At 37.0% G+C, this 18635-nt stretch overlaps 1 protein-coding gene across 1 annotated transcript in view; it reads right to left on the reverse strand.

Annotated features, from left to right (window-relative positions):
* LOC149080837 (uncharacterized) overlaps positions 1-18635 on the reverse strand; it is a 116177-nt gene that overhangs the window by 45586 nt on the left and 51956 nt on the right. The gene's annotated exons all lie outside the window — the stretch shown is intronic.

The raw sequence follows: 18635 nt of genomic DNA on the forward strand, positions 1-18635 counted from the left end.
AAAAAAAAACAACGGAAGCAATCATCGAATTCTCAATCGATGGATACTCATACCGATAACAACAGCTCCACACACACACACACCCCTAACAAAATATAAATAACACAACAATGCAATACAATACACCATGACACACATAACAACAGTGAATTCACGCGTCAGACAAAAATCGCGGTTATTATATTTAAAAAAAAACAACACAAAACCAATTTTTTCTATTTTATTTCCATATAAGAAATACTTCCTCGAGGATAGACAGATAGAAAAGAAACACGGGCCTGTTCGTTGCCAACGAAAAGAAACTAAATAATAATAATAAATTCCATACTCTCACAAGGAAATAGGAAGTCACTGATCATGAAAAAGAGTATATAGTAAAAAAAAAATGTAATAATAATAAAATGGGCTTGTATAAAAGGTTTTTCACTTCCTACTAGCCAGTGATGACTTGACAAGATTTTTTCCTTTTATTTTCATTCATTATTGTTGTTATTATCATGAAAAAAAGATGTGGTTTTCTTTCATTATTTTATGTACCAGTGCCCTACTAATGTTTGATGATGATGGTAATAATGGTGGACATGTGAATCACGGGTTCAAGGAATCCAAAAAAAATATCTCTCGTTTTTCTGACCAGTGGCGTAGTTAGATAGAAATATGCGTTTGTTTGAATGGTCCAGAGTCATCCGACAGGTGCGGTCGTAATGGGGCCCCGCGATTTAGAGGGCCCCTCGCACTTACTGTGGTAGAAGTGAAAAAACTAAACATACACAAAAAAAATAATACTTGATAAATAATGTCTAAGGTTCAACTGATTTGAGACACTCTGGAATTTTCATAAATTCTGGAATTATTTCCCTCATCAATTCTGAATTTCCATGAATTACGAGATTTTTTGTCATTAATTCTGAATTTCCATGAATTCGGGGATTTTTTTCATTAGTTCGCGCATTTTCATGAATTCTGGGATCTTTCATTGATTATGAATTTTTATCACTCGTATTATTTTTTCTCATTAATTCTGAGATTTTTTTATTCATTTTGAATTTTTATCAATTCTGGGTTTTTTTATTATTCCCCGCATTTTCATGAATTCTTGGATTTTTCATTTAATTACGAATTTTCATCAATTTGTGGGATTTTTCATTTAATTATGAATTTTCATCAATTTTTGGGATTTTTTATTATTCCCCGCATTTTCATGAATTCTTGGATTTTTCATTTAATTACGAATTTTCATCAATTTTTGGGATTTTTCATTTAATTATGAATTTTCATCAATTTGTGGGATTTTTCATTTAATTATGAATTTTCATCAATTTTTGGGATTTTTCATTTAATTATGAATTTTCATCAATTTTTGTGATTTTTCATTTAATTATGAATTTTCATCAATTTTTGGGATTTTCCATTTAATTATGAATTTTCATAAATTTTTGGGATTTTTTCTATAATTAGTTCTGGATTTTCATCTCTCTCTCTCAATTATGGGATTTTTTCTCATTAATTCTGAATTTTCATCATAATTCTGAGATTTTTTTATATCTCTTGATTCTGACTTTCCCACAACTCTCAATTACAATCTTTTTCGCTTTCATGAAAATGAAATCTTTGAAATCTCGAATTTTTTTCATTAATTCTGAATTTTTATCAACTCTGATCTTTCTCTTTCTCATTAATTCTGAATGTCTATGAATTCTGAGATTTTTTTTCATTGACTCTCATTTCTCATCTCAATAATTGGATTTTTTTTCTCTCATTAACTCTGTATTTTCATGAATACTGAATTTTAATCAAGATTCTGGGATTTTTTGCTTTCATTGAATCTGAATTTTCATCGATTCAAAATTCTTATTAATTTTTGTATTGATTTACATATCTAAACGTGTCTATATTTTTCAGCATTCTGTATGAAGAATCTTTGGATGCCCGATTCCCCTACCTCACAAAATATATAAAATCGGGGGGTTAAGGTGCATCAAAGTTATTTTCCCACGGGGACCCACTTCCGATAAACACAGCCCAGGAATGATCGGGCAGGAAGTGGACGCGACCATGATCACGATGACCACAGGCTAATGGAAGAAGAATAAATCACGTGACAAAATAAATTAATTAGATAATAACATTCATTACGTGAAATTGTTCATTAAATGCTACAAAAAAAAAAAAATGGTTCGTATGGTTTCATGGATCTGGGTCATTTCTTGATGACACTTGAACAGATTGGTTCCTTGTCGCGGGAATGAAAACTCTTGGGAATATTCATTACTGCTATTAATAGTAAATTAATTATACGTTTTCTGAGAGAAAGAGAGATTATTAATAATCTCTGTCGGTGGATATAGAGAGATTACGTGAGTTAAAATATTCATCGACTTGATAATTTTTTTTATTATGTGGTACCAGGTCATGGTAAGGCAATAATTACCGAAGCCGTTTCTTACCATGACCTGGTATATAAATACTTTTTCTTTTCGTCGGTAATGAAAGTGGTCACTAATTGCAAACACCACATAAATAAATCTTTAAAAATTTCATTTTTTTACTGTTTTACATCAGAGGAGATATGTATCATAGCAAATGCTGTTCTGATATGAAATCTCTAAAAGTTGAAGAATGAAAGCTTTGGAAAAAATTTTAAAATCGTAATGAATCTCTAAAGCTTCAGAAAGGAATTTCGACACATTTTTGAAAAAAAATATTGAAAAATTTTCGTTAAAAAGACGTTGAGTATTTCAAAAACTACTTAATGAAAAAGTCAACAAAAACTTCCACGAAAATTTTTAAATAAGCATTTCTCGAAATTTTTCAATAACTTTCGTAAAAACATTAACAGAAATTCCGAGATAATGATCAGAAAAGTATTAGAAATTTCCGAAAAATTCGTTTAAGCATTTTGAGAGGCAATAAATATTAATAAACAAAATACGTTTTTGCTATGAATTTTTTTTTTTAAGTTTAAAGACTTATTTAAGGTATCCGACTACGTTGAAAACGTCATTTTGGAAGAAAATAGGGATTTTCATTTTTTTTATTTTTTATAAAAGCCCTATTTGTTGTGATTCCAAAACGGGCCTTGTTTTGTTTGTATAATGCTTAGAATCGAAGTTACGTTCACTTTAGTGTTGCGTTTTTACATACAAGTATTACGCGAATAAAGACTTTAAAACGTGTTATACGAAGAATGCTATTTTTGACATTTTACTTGACTTTGTGACATGATTTGTAAAAATCGATTCATTGCATCATCACGAAATTTTAATGTGACATTTTGCTATATATTGTTGAGGTTATGAACCAAAACCTAAGGTCTATCACATATATTTTTTGAATTACAGTGTTTTATAGACAAAATGTAGGATGAAATTTCAAAAAAATTCACACGTACTTAAACATATTTTGGTGTAACTTATGAACATATCGTGCAATCCTTTAAATTTTTGTTCATAACTTGCAACATTACTAGCTAAATGCACTGTGAAAATCACGAAGCATTTCATTGATAAAATTTTTTGCAATCGTGTTTCGAATATCACATGAATTTTGCTTGAAATTTGACATAAAAACGACTTTTTCATAGAAAATATAATAGATAGACCAAAATTTGTCACTGTTTTGACCATTTCGAGACACTTTCTATCAAAAAATGTATTTAAAGTTCACTCCAGAACCATTTTAAAGAAAAGTGACAAGAAAAGTAGTCGGATACCTTAAAGACTATATGTTTATATTTTATCGTGCTTTCTTTCTTCTTCTTTCTTCCCCGCAATGTAAGTGCAACCAGCCTTTTGTGGGTGTAAATAAATAAATAAATTATTGGAAAAATAACAGAAATGCACTAAAATTAATCGAAACTAAAAAAACTAGTCGATTTTTTAGAAGTAACTAATTTATTGATTTTTACAATTTTTTTCAAAAGTAATTTATTTTTGAAAAAAAAAAAAGATTTATATGAAAAAAAATTAATTTCGCTGAAAAGTAATCGAAACTTTAAAAAAAAATCATCGAAAATTAATGAAAAATAATCTAAATTTTTTCGAAGAAATAATTTATAACATTAAAAATAATCAATTTTTTTTAATTATCATAATGAATTTCAAAAGTAATCGAAACTTTCGTTCTTTTAAAGTTTGTTGAAAAAAAAAAATCAAAAGCACAAGAATCACAAATATTTTTGTAGATTGTCATCAAAATTCTAGAAAATTTTCAGAACCGAAAGCAATTCCTAAAATTCTTTTTGTTTCAACAATAAAAACAAAATAGAAATTTAATGAAAACAGTGTCTTCGAATGTATAGATAACTAACTATTCAAAATAACTCTCATTAATCAGGGAAAATATGACTCTTTCACAAAAAATATCATTAAAAACCGATTCGAAAAACTGTAGATACAATCTTCGAGATAAAAATATCGGTGTTTGTTGCATTTTAAAAACGTTGGCGGTATATACAGAGCATGTACCAAATTAAAAATCAATCAGTAAATGGATCCAAAAAAAAAAAAATCACTGAGTTCCATAAAATGATGCGACACATTAGGCTGTTTAATCGATCATAAAAATATTGTGCCCTCTATTGGAAACTCATTTTCAATCACCAACATTCGGTACGAAGCATCCAAATTTTGGCACATCATCGTTGGACGTCCAATATGCGTAATACACTGGTATCAGTGGGGGGGGGGGCGGGAAGGGAGAGCTATCATCATTGTATTTGGTACCTACCATAATGATATTTAATACAAGAGAACCAGGAAAGAATTCATTGGAAAAAAAGAGGTTTACTCAACGTACCGTGTAAATGGTACTCGAACAAACACAAAAAAAAAAAAAACCAAATTATTAAACGAGGAAAACAACAGGGTCCTTATTTTTCTTTTACGCCCAAAACACTTTGAAAAAAAATGTGTTATTTAAAACGTTTTAGGAAAGTGTTATTAGAGATAAGGAGAGATAAAAAGAAAAAGGACGTTTCTATGTAATAATCGGTGTATTTCTATTTTCTGGTTCGCAGTGTAAATGGTGCGTGAAAAAACTGGAATTAGAGATAAACTGTTTTTTTTTTTTGGTTATTACGTTTAGATTGTGAACAAACTGGTTCGAAAATATGGCGAAACAAATTCGAAATAAAGAAACTATTACCAGTTAAATAATGCATTAATTAATATAAATTAATATACTTTGATGAAACCGGACTCGTGTTTAAAAATATGAATGATATATTAATGAAATATGAATGATATATTAATGAAATACGAATGATATATTAATGAAATATGAATGATATATTAATGAAATATGAATGATATATTAATGAAATACGAATGATATATTAATGAAATATGAATGATATATTAATGAAATATGAATGATATATTAATGAAATATGAACTATATATCATTGGTTTTCTCTCTGCGAAAAATTTTGAAGCTTAAAAACGTTTGAACGTTGAAACGACGCACAGGTCGACCATAATTTTTGAAATGTTTTCTAATGAAACTCAATATTAAAAACGAAGCCAAGAACTTACTTATTTATGGTTTCGAGGAGTTCTTAAGTTGATGACTTTTGCTATTTTACAGGTTTATCATTTTGCATTTTTTTAATTGGTTTCGGTTTCCGATTGCGACTCAAATTAAGGAAATGCAACAAAAAGGATGCAGAAAAAAAACGAAACCTTATGTACGGCTAATAGTTTTGAAGTTGTGAAGATTGTTTCTAGTACCTTTTTCCAGCATGGCCCAGGTCTTTGACCACCTGCTTATAGCTTTTCGTTGAGACAGAGCGGCGGGCCATGTTCTGGTTAGGAGGAGTTCCTTACAGACTTACCATTTTGAACGTTTAAATTGGTTTCCTATTGCAACTCATGTTGATAAAAAAAATGAAATCAAGACCATGAAAAAAAAAACGAAGAATTAGTCATTTTTAAGTTACAGGAGTTCTAAGGCTGAAGACCGTTTTTTGGTATCTTAAACGAAAACTGAATCGAAACTGAACCCAGACATTTCTCCTGCTCTGACTGTATGAGTGACCACGTGAGTGAGCAAGTGACCAAGTGCATGACCGTATGAGGGACCAAGCTCATGACCGTACGAGTGGCCGAGTGAGCGACCAAGTGAGTTGGACATTCAGCCCCAGATATTTCTCACACGAAATTGCCCCCCCCACCCATGTATAAATATTATGTGAGTTATGAGACTCACCTGTTATTCACATGGCCATTCACACATACTTCACTCATACGGTTACTCACTCACTCATTCATTCGGTCACTCACATAATCACTTGGTCACTCACATAATCACTTGGTCACTCACCTGATCACTTGGTCACTCACACAGTCACTCATACGGTCACGGCAGGCGAAATGTCAGTTTCGAACTTTCCAGCGGCGAAACACATTAGGGGCGAAATGTACCGGTGACGAACTGTCGGAAGCGAAATTTCCGGAATCCGACAACATTCTCAAAAAAATCTGTCATCAACTTGATGTTCAAGTCTTTCGATATCGGAACTCTTGTTTGGAATGAGAATCTGATCCACATAAAGATGAATTGGAATGTAAAAACAATTATGAACGAATGTGCGACCAAAAAAAAAAAAAACGGGATAGGAAATATATCATACACAATTTCAGGTCATCTGAGTGACCAACGAATTTCGAGATCCTACATTGATAAATTAGCTTTTCAGATTTTTTTCCTGTGAATATTAAAACCACACACTGACCCTTTACTCTCTAGAGAAAAACAAGTTGTTATAACATTACGTGCAAGACAACAATCAGGAAGAGAGGTGCAGCGACAGGTTGATCGATCTCCTAACCCGCCAAACTAAAATACAAGGCGATGTGTTGTCGGTGGAAATACTGGGTCAGTTGGCCATCTTGGACAAGGGGGGAGAGGAATGATGGAGATACAACTCATTCAATAGGCTTAGAAAGCAAATGGGTGCCCCGGGGGCTCAAATGGCCGTCACATGTCTCGCGTTTCCCCCCTTATTACTGTTTATTTCTTCCCTCTTGTGAATGAAGACACGCGATTTCACTTTAAAGATCCCCCCTCCGGAGACGACGATATCAAGAATTTGCATTTAAAGAAAAAAAATGACGATCGTAATTATATTCATTTTCATTTTCAAGATAATAACGTGTCGAAATGATTTAAAGTGTTCATTAGTTATCAGAGGTGTCTCGGAAAGTGCCTCGAGGTGTCTTGGAGGCCAATCAGACAAGATATCGGGTTGGGACTTTCGTTACTGACCGACTGCTTTTTCTGGAAGTCTCTGATCGCTTTGGGGGCCCAAATATAGTTTTTAAAATATCAGTCACAACTACTTCTTCTTTGTGGGCAGTGTTATCAGATTAGTTGTTTTGCAGTCAGATTTCAAGGGCTATTTAGTCGCTAATGAGAGACCTAGGCTTTTCTAAAATTTTCCCCGTGTAGTTGTAGTACTGGGTGACCCATAAATGTGTGAATAGTCTGAAAAAGTTCATAAAAATTGAAATAATTGGTATATTTCAATGCGGTTCTTTTCTGAAAAAGTTATTCTCACGAGATAAGAGGCCGTTCAAGTATTACGTAAGCAGATTTTCAGCCATTTTTGACCCCCCCCCCCTTGTCAGCAAGACACTGACCCCCTCCCCACTGTCAGCAAAATTTTGTCAGCAGCTTAGAATATTTCATATCTTCAAAAATGGGTGGGGTTGATGACGTAAGCAACCTTCAAAACCCCCTCCCCCCTTGTCATCAAAAGTCAGAAAATCCGAAACCCCCCCCCCCTCGATGCTGACGTAATACTTCAATGACCCCTAAGGGGAGATTCATTTTGGTGTAGAGAAAAAGTTTGGTTCGGATTTTCGTCGGTAGAGGGTGCTGCACAAAAGCTAACCACTGTATATTATGCATATCAGAGTCCTATAAGATGCAAGGCGTACGATCAATGGCTTATTTCTGAATATTCGTGTAACTACTGCTTTACCGCACACAAACTCCGGTAATATCGCCATACGGAAATTTCCAACCATCGGAGTTGGATGGGAAATGAAGACGCCATCTGTCGGTGGTTGTCAAAGGCTCGGTATGCTATGTTATTCGCTCGTTCTAACCTGTAAATCCTGTCTAAAACTTTCATGGTGGAAGAGACGAGCATCTAACCACTGCACCACTTTTTATTTGTTATTTGTCTAATCTCTCATACTGTCAAAATGATTGTTCATGACATAAGGGATTGAAGCACGTAAGTTGGTAATCAGTGTTGATGGTTTAGCCCAGTGATTCCCAACGTGGGCGTTAACGCCCCCTGGGGGGCGATGGAATGTTCCATGGGGGGCGGTAAAAGCTACGGGTATAGCATAGGATCCTATGGGTCAGATTGCGTTGGAGGAGGGGCGCTGGGAGAAAAAAATTTCTGAAGAAGGGGGTGATGGGACAAAAAAGGTTAGGAAACTAGGCTAGGCAGTGACGAGAAAAATTAAATTCGGTCGGTGAATCGCCGGCTACTTCGCACGAACTAGCAACGGCATTAATCACCGGCTAAAGCTTTACCAACGTTTCGGACACAGAAGGGATTGAAGAAAAGAAGTCCAATCAGCACCCTCTATCGACAAAAATTTGAGCTAATTTTTTTCCGTACCAAAAAAATTCCCCCCCCCCTGTGAGAATAAAGTTTTCCCAAACCGCATTCAAATATATATATTCCTTCAATTTTTAAACTGTTTACGAATTCATGGGACACCCTGTATAATAATGTCTCCAGATCGGCTACTGTGCAAGGCGATTAAGCACAACGCCACATCAGAAAAACTGAGCCTATCTTTGAACTAATTAGGTAGAAAAAAAATCAGTAGAAATATTTCCACCCCCATGTATTCCCTCACTTAAAGGCGATAAACTAGGCCACGGCTTTAGGAGGGGGCTGGGCCCAACACACACACACACACACATCATCCCTGATGATCTCAAGCCACAATAATTTTAATTGCCGAAAAACATGAACAATCATCGGATGGGAGTAGCTGGATAACAATAACGATTGTAATTTCGCAAGGGGGGGGGGGCAACCGTTAACAGAAGTTCTCCATAGAAAAGTAACCACTACCACCAACAATAATAACAATTGTTGGGAATGCGGAGGAGTAGGAGGCGCCCTTTGAAAATTTACAAAATGGAATGATGGCCTTGCGGGTGCATATAATATATATATCAAGAAAGTTTTAACATTCTTCTCCGTTTCTCCATGGCACAATTCCGTCAGGAACGTATAGTAAAAAAAAAAAGAAAAAAAGCGGCGCATTCTATGCAAGGTCAGCATTAAAATGGCGAATCTTTGCCAATGTGTTGTTGTTGTTGTGTGTGCGCGCGTACGTATGCGTAGTATATTGAGGCCGTCGCATTTCGATCAAGATAATGCCTTCTCTCATTGTCTTCTCTTTCTTATGGGATTTTTTCTTAAGGGAATGCTAGTCTTTTCTAATGATATGCGCCCCATGTCTGGTGCGCCAATTGAATGGAAAACAATGGAGTTGCCGAAACAGCGCGGGCTTCGGTTACTCTTTTTTCTCTTCTTTCGTCTGGAATTGGAATTGATTGGATTTTGAAGGAATTTGAAACTCTCCATATTCGAGAAATGAAGCATTCCTTTTTATAATATACGTAAAAAAAAATGATCAATTAATGTTTTCTTTGTTTGAAGGTTTCGGTTTCGTTTTCGGTGGTTGGTTAACAGACTGTGGTAATGGTCCTTTGTTTGTAGTATTGGTTTCCTTTGTGCGTCGTGGGTTTCGGTTTTCTTCTTTGGACGGACGCAACAAAGCCGTTGATGTTTTTATTCGAAAAAAAAAAAAAAATCCAATCTCTAGTTCTTATTGGTGATCGTTTTAATCGATTATCGAAACCGCAAAAGGTGGTCAACACAAAAAACATTCGACAACAGGAAGGAAACTGGTGGCAACACCTGCACGTGTCTGAGAACCCCCCCCCCCACACACACACACACACACACACACACACAAACTCTCTCCAGCTGCACATGTCAAAAGATGGATGCTATCTTCAGTCACGTTTGAGAACAGGGCTGCCTTTACCATACGCGGGGCCATGTGCGTGTCAACAATTTCAGAGCACCAAAAATGTTTAGAACCCCCCCCCCCCCTTATATAGGCTTATTTAATGGGGGGAGGGTAATCGGGGTCTATTATTTCAGATTGTATACAGGTCCAGGGCCGCAACTAGATGCTTGGTCAGTAGGAACAAGCACGCATTTTGCCACTCCCTTGTAAGGGTGAAGGAGAGATAAAAGGGTGAAATTTTCGCCCTCTCTGGTCCGGGGCACAAGACCCGCCTGCTCCCCCCTAGTTGCGGCACTGCACGGGTCTGTACATATTCAGAATATACCAGCGTTGTTTACATTTTCATTCCTGCCCCCCAATACTTCATTGGATAAGGGGTCATTCAAGTATTACGTCGGCATCGAGGGGGGGGGGTTTCGGATTTACTGACTTTTGATGACAAGAGGGGGGTGAAGGTTGCTTACGTCATCAACAACCCCTTTTTGAAGATATGAAATATTCTAAACTGCTGACGAAATTTTGCTGGGAGGGGGAGTGGGTGGGTCAGGGTTTTGCTGACTTTTGCTGACAAGGGAGGGGGTCAAAAATGGCTGAAAATCTGCTTACGTAATACTTGAATGGCCCCTAGTCAACTATATGAATGAATAATCAACAAGTTGGATTAGAAGAAACCGTCGAGAAAAAAGTTAGACGAGAAAAACAGTCATCCAAAAGATATTCTAAAGGATTTGAAAATTAGTTATGAAGACAAATTTTAGTGGGTAATAAAGACGTGCCAGAGTCAATGGCAATTCAACCGAAGGCATCGTAAAGAAATAAAAGAGGCCTCTGACACATCGCCCAAAAAACATCGAATTTCTAGACATGTCATTACAGGTGATAACAACTTTTCCACGCCGTAGAAATTCAACACATTGGCCGACTGTGACATCACCCTGAATTGAATACAACATCCCCCTGATACGAATTTTATTGCAGGTTTGACATGCAGACAAATTGATTGCCGATACATAGGAATAATCCGTCGATACCATCATATTATCACCATCATCACTATTTAGATCGAATATGTATAATAAACGCTTCATCTCTTACGGGGATAAAGATAGAGTACCGATGTAATTATTGTTTACGAACATATTTATCACTTTCTCGTGTGTGTGTGAATGCATATGTGTCCATTCCTGTTCGTGACATCATCTGGAAAAAAGCGTAGGCCACGAATCGACGACTTGGGCCAGTAATAACAACAACAACAACAAAAGGCACACGCCCTGAGATAAACACAGAAATCATTGCCGGCGGCGGAAGCTCGTGGGAAGACTCTTGAATAAATAAATTAATGTCGACTTCATTAATCCTGGAACATATTTTGGGACGCTACGGAACTGTCCTCTAAGAATAGCATCGTTTGATATTGCATACGTCCCTGAAATGAGAAATTTTGGGCCTGTAGGTTGGATTGTATCTAACACCCGGACATTGCCTTGATATAAATATTGAGTTTAGCGTGGGCGCTGGCAGCACGACTATTGATCCGATATTTTCGTCGTTTGATCCGACCCGAGAGCTTGAATATTGTTTTTGCAGTCTTCGTGGAAGTCGTGCTGCCGCCAAATTGGCAGCTGAGAACGAGTTCAATAACATCTCGAGGTCGTATTCGGAGTAATACCGGGAATCAATTCAAGTAATCGAAGATGAGACTTGAACCTGTGGATTATGATTTTCTTTCAAGTTCCCATTGTCATGAAATAGACTTACGTAAGAATCATATTCTGAGCCAACAGAATTTTTTACTGGCTTCAAGGTCCGAATCTAATCAGTGGCAAAGATTCGTTTCCAGGTACCTGACGCACAAAGTCATATTGTGAGACCACAGAATCATTTACCGACTTCAAGATCCGACTCTAACCAGCCATAACGATTCTCTTTCCGGATCCTTCCATTAAAGCCATATTCTGAGACTGAAGAATCCTTTGCTCACTTTAGGGCAAAGCTGCATTAAGAGCATCTTTCAAGCGGCTTTGCTTTAGGGTGAGACTTGAATCGGTGACGAGAGAGAAGTGCCTTCTACCTCTCTACCTCTCTCTAGTGCCTTCTACCATGAGAAAAATATATAATTACGGCAGAACCATATTCTGAGACTGCGAATTACCTCGCCCATTTCAAGGTCAAGCCCCTTTTCAACTAGTGACAACGATTCTCTCTCGACTCCCTTCTGCCATGAAAAAGACTTACTAGAGAACCATATTCTGTGAGATCAGAATCCACTGCTGACTTCAAGTTCTGACTCTAACGAGTGACAGATTCGGGCTCTTTAGCGTACAGGATCATGTTTTCAGACTACAGAATCTTTTTCCCGTATCTGGGTCAAACTCTAACCAGTGACAACGATTCTTTCTTTCAGGTCCTCTCTGCCATGGGAAAAAGACTCATATACAGAACCAGGGACGTACGCAGAGAGCGGGGGAGGTGCTCAGGGAACCCATGCCCCCCCCCCCAAGCCGATAAAAAATTAATAATTCGGTAAAAAAATTGAAACATCGAAAGGAAATACCATTTGTATGCTTTATACGTACAAAACCGTATTTCAATGTGACAGAATCCATTGATGATTTCGACGTCAGAACTCTAACCACAGGCAATGATAGTCCTTTATGTACAGAAAAATATTCTGAGACTACAGAATATCCTATGCCCATTTCAAAGTCAGGCTCCAACCAACCAAAAGGGTTCTCTCCCGGCCCGTAGGCAGAAATTGCGTTCGGGGGCGGGACCAAAGAAATAGAACAATGGATTTGGCCATCTTTTTCCCCTTTTTTCGGTCATTTTCTCACATTTCTGGGGGGGGGGCAGACCCTTAAGGCCCCCCCCCCTGCGTTACGGCCTTCATTCTTTCTTTCTCCCTCGGGTCCATTCTGCCATGAAGAAGACGTGGCAGAACCACATTCTGAATCCGCGAGCCAAATATGCGGTATTTTTGCTGCTCTTGGGCCAGAAAGTTGTGTATACATATGGTGACCATATGATTCACTGCACATTCCCACAATTTTCGCCGTCCAATCGTTTTTTTATAACAAGTCCCTTACTTTCAAAGAGGCTAGCGTGGATTTTGGAAATCAAGAATAAAGGTTGTTTTCATTATTTATACTTCATAATCCCAATATAATCTGTATCATAATTACTTATAGTCTTGTGGATATATTCATCTAGCATATTTTTGTCAAACATCGTACGTTTCTTTTGAATATTTACGTTTTTTTATAAACGATCATTCGACTTAAATTTTTAGCACTTGTGATTTGCAGTAGCCCTTTATTTCCCACCGTCAACGATTTTTCAACAATTTTAGCTCGAAATTGGCAGTTTTACTGGCCTGTAGTTGGTAACTTTACTTGCCTTTGGTAATTTTTTGGCCACAATTTGTAACTTTACTGGCCCTGACAATTTTTTGGCCGTGAAGGGCATCTTTACTTACCTTTGGCAATTTTTTTTGGTTGTAATTTTACTTGCCTTCAATAATATATTAATATATTTGGCGATAGTTGGCGATATCCTGTATGAATCCTGATTTACCGTATTTTATGAAGGAAATATGGTCAGCCTAATTATATACCGTATTGTGTGAATTAATACTTTTCAATCGGAATAACTCTCGCGAAACGGATGGAACCCCTTGGCGGGCCACATTTAGCCCGCCGGCCAAGGGTTGTGCACCTTTGAACTCCAGCAGAATCTTTTGTCACCTTCAAGATAGGACGAGGACCCAAGATCTTCCACCTCTAAACACATCTCTGACCGATTCTCATTTGTAGAAACATTCACGAGATCAGTCGGGATTTTGGTGGCATCCATCAAGTATTTACATGGACATGGCACCAGGATATCACCCTATAGAAGTACAGACGATGAAAGCTTTCCCTTGTTTTGCCCAATACCTTAAAACAAGACTCTCACTTCTAAAACACAGGAAGCCTTTTTATGCCTCAATCCTAGAGGACGAGAAAACGGTCATTACTGGAACAACCATTACGATATTTGCTTTCCCTTGGGCAACAGTAATGATAGCAATCAACATTAAAAAGTGTATTTCTTGTCGTGATTCTAACCATAAAGTTAGGATAGCGTTGATTAAGTTCAATTAACAGCAGCAACTAAAAAGACTCTCATTGGATCTGGTCTAGATCTTCGAGAGCTCTCAGAGGAACAGTGGCTGGGAAGATGGCTTGCAGACAGGCGGACAGACAGACTCATCATCGAGATATGAAGGAGAGCATCTTCTAGCCTCCAGTCATTGTTTTCCACTAAAAGATTTTTTTTTTCTTCTCCATGTTGGTGCGGCCCGACTACCAATGTGCATACCGAGATGTGGGTCACCCCGAGCCCGAAGGCAAGTAAAAAAGCCCTACCAAGCAAACAAACAAATGGTCCATGGGAGAAACGAGATGGAAGTTGTAAAAAAAGAAGAACGCGAAGTATTCACGGTGTGTAATGATAATTATTATTACTACCCATCATTTTCCACTATGGAGATAAACCCCATCTTCTCTAGCTCTGCCTAAAAACGTAGCAGACCATAGAAGAATAAGCATCCGAAAAAAGTGTTTAAAGGCTTTAATTGTGTACATTTTTTTCTGCCTAGTATCTTATTGAAGGAAGTAGGCCACTGAACTCAACTCCGACGACTGCGAGAGAGAGAGAGAGAAAAGAGCCCTTTCATTCAATATAACGAATAATATCAATATTAATAATAATGCACACACAAAGGAGGCCTAACTAGATCTGAAAGTGTTGATTTTTTAATATTAAAAGCCTGTATGTGACTTGAATATTAAAGAAACCCGATTCTGGGGTCCACTTCCGGTTTCGTTCGGCGCCTCGCCTGTAACAAACGAATGTTTGAATTTCGAATGAAATCGAATCTTGATAGCTGGGCCTTTACCTATTGTAGGCCGCCTCTGGGTCCGAATCTTACTGATTGCGGTTATGATAACTTAGCATGAGAGAAAAAGCTTGACCCGGGTGTTCAGTGATTACTTGAGCTTGCAAAGGATTGACGATCCTACTTTTTGGCAGTGTGTCTTTTCTCTTGAAGTGCATTAAGTACTCATATTCTACAGGTCCTTATCCAACAACTAACCAGGAAAAAGGGTCCAGAAGGGCTGTTAGTTTTAAAGTTCGCCAAGACATCGCCAAATGATCCGGACAAGAAGAGATTTCGGCAACGGGATAATCTCGAGGTCTCATTCGTGTCGTCCGTCTCTTATTGCATTCCACTGACTCCCAAACTTTATATGTGCCCAAGGTGGGGCCGTAACTTCGACTTTTATGAGGGCGCCAAACATAATTTTGTCACTCCCTTACTGTAAAATTCGATAATTTCATAATAATGTTTATTGTTACCTCCTAAAATTTGCTTTCCCCTAAAGTTTGCTTCCCGGGGCAGTTGTCCCCCTTTGCCTCCCCATTCTAGTTCCAGCTCTGGCCTATCTTTTGTCATCTTTTGTATCACTTGCCATCACCTGCTTATATCTGTCCTTGAAACAGAGTGGCGGGCCATGATCTGGTTGGGGGAGGAGCCCTGGCCTTATGTAGGCCCTGGCCTAATGTGTAAATTTTTTGACAGAGTCGGCGGGAGCAGAAGCTCATAGTAACTTCTCAGTCATTCCCGGGCCACCGGTGTTAGTCTGTTGCCTAACTGTGCTGCATTGATTTTCCAATGCGATGAATCCTTCAGCTATCATTTTAGGATTTGATATTTGAAAATATGATGCATCTCACGGCAACAGCTGTCTTAACGCAGAAGTCCATTGTGATGATGTTCAAACGGCTTTGCAAGGTAAGGCTAATTTTTAATACAGGGTGTCCCATAAATTTGTTAATAGTTTAAAAACCAATAAAAATTGAAGTGATTGATACATTTAAATATGGTTTGCAAAAAAAAGAAGTTATTCTCATGAAGTTTTTTTTTTTTTTTTTTTTTTTTGGGAAGAAAAATATTTAGTTCAAATTTTTGTCGATAGAGGACGTTGTAAACCAGTCCGGCAGGAGTGATCGGACCTGAACAATTTTTCAATCACTTTTTAGTCCGAAACGTTCGTAAAGCTTCAGTCTGCGGTTCGTGAGGTAAAACAACTTCACCAGTTGTGCTTTATCTACCAGTGTCAACTTCACAATTCTTCAGTAACAGGAAAATTCAGAAGGAGATGTTAATCGTACACCTTGCATTTTATGGAACTCTTAATTTTCATATTTCAAGGGATTTGTTTCTTGAAGCGCCCTCTATCGATAAAAAATGTAACTAATTTGTTTTCTGTACCATAAAAAAATAATAATCACTTTTTAGAGAGAATAACTTATTCGCGAACTGCATTCAAATATACCAATTTCTTTAATTTCTACGAATTTTAGACTACTATTTCCGAATGTTTTTCTTAGTAATTTTTAAATTATTGAAATTTAATTGATATAACAAATAGCCTAAAATTACTTAATTACTTTATTAAAGGTCAATTAAATTAAACTGGTCGCAACATTGGCGTTTTACATTCCAACGAAGGCCGCGCATGCGCACAAATTCAAATAATTCCTTCGTTCGCACAATATTGGCCAAATACAGTCTGGGAATCTGTCGAGGGTCCGTGACCAACTAATTAAGAGCAATTAAGATGGGTCCCGACGGATTAACACTTACGACCTATAACACTACAATACGGGATTTTCAACTGAATTCTAGGCTTCTGTAGACTGTGTCATACAGTTTTTAGCCAACAAGGGCTCATAATAATGCTTAATTTGAACATGGATGGGATACATTACGTGACAGCCAAAAAAAAAAAAAAAATCGATTGCTTTATCGACTAAATTACCGCATCAGAATAAATTAATACGATTTTAGAAATTTCATCTCTCTATCTGGACTTCATTAGGCTAGTGTTTCTCAAAGTGTGCGTCTTGGCTCCTAGGGGCGTCGTGATGAGATTTGTGTGCATATTTATGCCTTGAAGTGAGTTCTTTCATGAAAGAAAATATCTATTGAACTATTCTGTGGAGCCGCAGTAAACAATGAATTGGGGAAATGTGCCGCGGGTGAAAAAGTTTGAAAATCACTGCATTACACATTAGGTCAAGGGATTGAATACGTTCAACCATGCCGGTAAACATGGAATATGTTGAGGGGCCCTTATATATTGCATTTTTTTGACACAGAGGCAGGGAAGGGAGAAGGTCCCGTACTTAATATACAAAAGGCAGATAATTTGGGGGATTTGAAAATTTGTGAGCCCTAGGTACGTGCCCCGTTTGCTCATGCGCAAATGCGGCTTATGATGCTGTTAAGACAGATTTGCGAGGAAATACAAATTTTTAATAAACAATTAATATTAATCAACGGACGAATACCCTAAACCAATTCGGAGATTAATTAATGATGCAGGTTCATCGACTTTATATTGAATGCCAAATAAATTTAATTATTCGAATTACCGGCATTTTCCATTCCAATAAAGACCGGGCATGCGCACAAATTCAAATAATCGCATCGTATCGACCAAATACAATCTGCGAATCAGTCGAGGGTCCCGCGACCAACTAATCAAGGACAATCAAGATGGTTCTCGATGGCCTAAAACTTACTATAACGTTACAACGCGAGACCTTCAACGAAATTCTAGGCTTCTGTAGATTGCGTCCAGGTGTTTTTAAGCCTACAAGGGCTCAATAATGCTTTATCTGAACATGGACGAGGCACATACTACGCGACAAAAAAAAAAAAAAAAAAAAAATCGATTGGTCAATCGACTAAATTATCGCATTAGGGTAAATTAATACGATTTCCGAAATTCTGTCTCTCTCTGGTCATGCATTAGGTCGAGGGATTGAATACGTTCTTATGATGGTTGGAAAAAAAATGAATAAATAGGGCCAAGGTCGGGAATTAAGAAGAGAAGAATCATCTGGAAGAATTCGCCATTCTTTTCTCCACTTTTTCGTGCTCAAGGATGCAGAGAAGAAGCTCCAAATTTTTTGAAGCAGCTGAGATGGTCGTATTATTTTACACGAACACAGAGAGATGAGGTCTTTTTATTTTTATTATATATATTCCCTGGAGGTTATTTTTTTCTTCTTCTTCTTCTCTTATTATTATTGTGAGACAAAAGATGTTGAAAGCAAAAAATAAAGAAGATTATCTTCTCTTTTTTTTTTGTGTGTTGTGACCTGATTTTTTGCGCGCACGAAACGAGCACTGGACGGCCTTGGTCGGATCGAGTGAATTTTTCCCGAGCGGCGAAATGTAATAAAACGCGCGCGCGAACAAGATCGAGACGTTTCCGCGAGATATCTTATTATGATGTCAATACCATTTTTCTTGAAATTGATGGACATGGAAAATTTGGACTGAAAATTTTTTCTGAAATTATATATTTTATCTTCAATTTTTTTTATTTTTATAAATAAATAACTGTGAAAATATGTTACGGTAAATGTGATTAATTGAGCGCGATAAATTTATCGTGCGTGATCACTAATCCAAGGGCATTTTTGTAAGTTTGATAAATTTCT

This window comes from Pholcus phalangioides, unplaced genomic scaffold (assembly GCF_987345545.1).
Source record: "Pholcus phalangioides strain wild (caught in Gottingen) unplaced genomic scaffold, Ppha-v1.0 ptg000010l_1, whole genome shotgun sequence".
Taxonomy (NCBI): Eukaryota; Metazoa; Arthropoda; class Arachnida; order Araneae; family Pholcidae; genus Pholcus; species Pholcus phalangioides.